The following is a 2993-nucleotide window of genomic DNA, read 5'->3' as shown; positions in this document are numbered from 1 at the left end:
AATGTGGTGCTGGAGGAGAGTTTTGTGGATACCATGGATGGCCAAAAAGACAAATAAGTGGGTTCTAGATCAAATCAAGCCTGAATTCTCCCTAGAAGCTAAAATGACAAAACTGAGGGCCAAGCTACACATGACAAATGACACTTGAACGGCAAGTGGATTGAGTGGAGGGCAAGTGAACAGGGAGAAATACACTTGCTGTTCAAGTGTCATTCGTCATGTGTAGCTTGGCCCTGAGACTACTGTGCTTTGGTCACCTCATGAGAAGACAAGACTCTCCGGAAAAGTCAATAATGCTAGGAAAAGTGGAAGGCAGGAGGAAAAGACTCAAAACGAGATGGATGGACTCAATAAAGGAAGCCGCGTCCACTAGTTTGCAAGGCTGTTCATGATAGGATGTTTTGGAGGTCTTTCATTCACAGGATCTTCATAGGTCAGAAGCAACTTGATGGCACATAACACACATGTTGTAACTTTATCCTGCAAGTTGCTCGTAAAATTCATTCCTTAAAGCCCAGCTGATCCATTTGGTTGGTTGTTTAAATCCACAATGATCTCTAAAACCCTTTTGCTTCCTCCTTTAAAAAGAATCTATGGGTTCTGAATGTTAGAATGTGATGGAAAGACTGCTCGACTCCTCAGTGATCACTCCTACAAATGGTAACAAGACAAAGTTTGTCCGGCAGGACTGGGATTTGTTCCAAAGGTCTAGCAATAGATTTAGTGAGTCATTGATCAGTTTAAATTGGGCAAGGCAATGTTTGGCCAAATAACTGCCCAAGTCCAGACATCGGCTTGTAATATACTCGGCACTTGCCTTAATGCTGTTATATATGTACAAGACCTGGATCCTTTACCTACTTAAATCTTAAAGGCAGCAATGAGTTCGCTAGAAACGGGGGAAAATTAGAGCAGAGTATGTCGTTCATGAAGAGACAAGAGATTTCTCTTGTTATTTTGCCAGCATTGTTGCTGTTTGTTGTGAGAGAGGATGGACAGAAAGACCAGAAGTTTAGCCAAGGTGGAGGAGACATGGCTGATATAAGGAAAGCCATCTTTAGCAGCTGGCTTTGTCTGGAAGGCTCATTCAGGTTTTGCATATTGATAATTCCTTTCAGCGTACAAATTACGCCACATTCATGTTTGTAGTAATCTGCACAACAACCCTGCAGGGTAGGCCACTATTTATTTTATTTCAGGGACTGGCAGGCTGCTATTTCAGAGACTGATAGACTGCACAGAACTGTTAACCATGTTACAAATTGAGTCCCGAGGCTGCCTTGTCTAAACCAGACAGTGCAACGCTAAACATAGTTAAGCCCTTTTAATGGAAGTAGAAGAGTATAACTTTACATGATTCTGCACACATTGGATAATGCACTTCCAGTCCTCGAGTGATTCCACACATATTGGATAATGCACTTCCAATCCTTTTTATAGATCATTTAGAACGGATTTTTGTGTGTGCGGAACAAAATATCCACCTCAAATGATTGATAAAGTGCATTGAAAGTGCATTATCCAACGAGTGCAGAATCAGCCCCAGTTTAGGATGGCACAGGTAGAGTGATGTTGGTTGAGGTCTGAATCTTCAAGCTGACACCTTTAGCCCCTACGTTGCACTAGTTCCTGTGCGAATTGTCACAGAGCAAGATTTACTTATTTTGGTAATAAGAAGTGTTTATTGTGCAATTCTGTTGTACAAGCTCCAGCAATACTCTGCTTAGATGATCCCAAACTTGTCAGCAACACCTAGCACATCATAATCTGGTGCAAGACGGACATAAGCCTTCTTCTCACTGTCAGGTCAGATCGGCGTGTTGACCTTGGCCACGTCAATGTCGTACAATTTCTTGACTGCCTGCTTGATCTGGTGCTTGTTTGCTTTCACATTCACCGTGAAGACCAATGTGTTGTTGTCCTCTATCTTCTTCATGGCTGATTCGGTAGTCAGGAGGAACCTAACAATGGCACCGTGGTCCAGCTTGTTCCTTCTTGGTGCACTCTTCCGCAGATACTTGCGCTGGCTCCGCAACCATAGAGTTTTAGGCCTCTGGAAGGTTGGCAATGTCCTCATCGTCTTCTTTTTGTGACTATGGATGCCTTTCAAGAATGAAGCTGAAGTTGGTTCCCAGTTTCTTATTCGGAGTTCCTAATTCCTTATTTGCAGAGCAAAACACAAATATTGGGGGAAATTGAACAGCTCTGAACACCAAAATAAAGACTGTGGGAGCACATATCATACGCCTCTGTATTCAGCACTCTGCCCTCTAAGTGGACATATACTTGAGTCATCCTACAAAGCCCAGTTCTTGAATGAACAGCTTCCAAGTAGGGTAAGAGATTCAAGCCCTCTGTACCCCCAAACAATCTTGGATGGCCCCAAATCACACAGCCCTGCACTCACTAGACTGTGGAACTAGGAACTGCGAATAAGGAACTGGGAACTGGGAACCAACTTCATCTTTGTCTTTCAAGACCGCCTTTTTAGCCTTCAGGGCTTTCGATTGTGCCTCAGCCTCAGCTGGGACAGCTTCCTACTTAGCTTTCAGCACCATCTTGGGGAGGCAAAGAGAGACAGCAAGATTCATTTTACATTTCTATGTTGTGTAATGGTTAGAGTATCAGAGCCAAGCTACAAGTGACACCTGACACAGGTTGGACACTTGCCAGCTTCCCTCAAGTTTTGGCGGGAAATGTAGGCAGCTTGGCGGAATGTTGGACAAGTGACAGTTGAAAAGTCCATCGGACTGCAGTCGGAGAGCTAAGCTGCAAGACCAGGACGCCTACATTTCCCATCAAAACTTGAGGGAAGCTGACAAGTGTCCTACCTGTGTCAGGTGTCACGTGTAGCTTGGCTCTCAGTCTAGGATCTGGGAGACCTGCATGTAAAATCCCACTCTGCCAAAGAAGCTTATAGGGTACCCTTCAGCCTGTCACAGCCCCTCAGCCTAACCTACCTCATAGCATCTTCTGAGGAGAAAATGGAAGTA

The 2993-nt window shown here is 44.2% G+C and overlaps 1 pseudogene; it reads right to left on the bottom strand.

Annotated features, from left to right (window-relative positions):
• Positions 1-1723: 1723 nt before the first annotated feature.
• LOC129345740 (60S ribosomal protein L23a-like) lies at positions 1724-2558 on the bottom strand (annotated as a pseudogene).
• Between the last annotated feature and the right edge of the window lie 435 nt (positions 2559-2993).

This window comes from Eublepharis macularius, chromosome 18 (genome assembly GCF_028583425.1).
Source record: "Eublepharis macularius isolate TG4126 chromosome 18, MPM_Emac_v1.0, whole genome shotgun sequence".
Taxonomy (NCBI): domain Eukaryota; kingdom Metazoa; phylum Chordata; class Lepidosauria; order Squamata; family Eublepharidae; genus Eublepharis; species Eublepharis macularius.
Note: the sequence above shows the minus strand (reverse complement) of the source record. Positions and strands in the feature narration are given on the sequence as shown.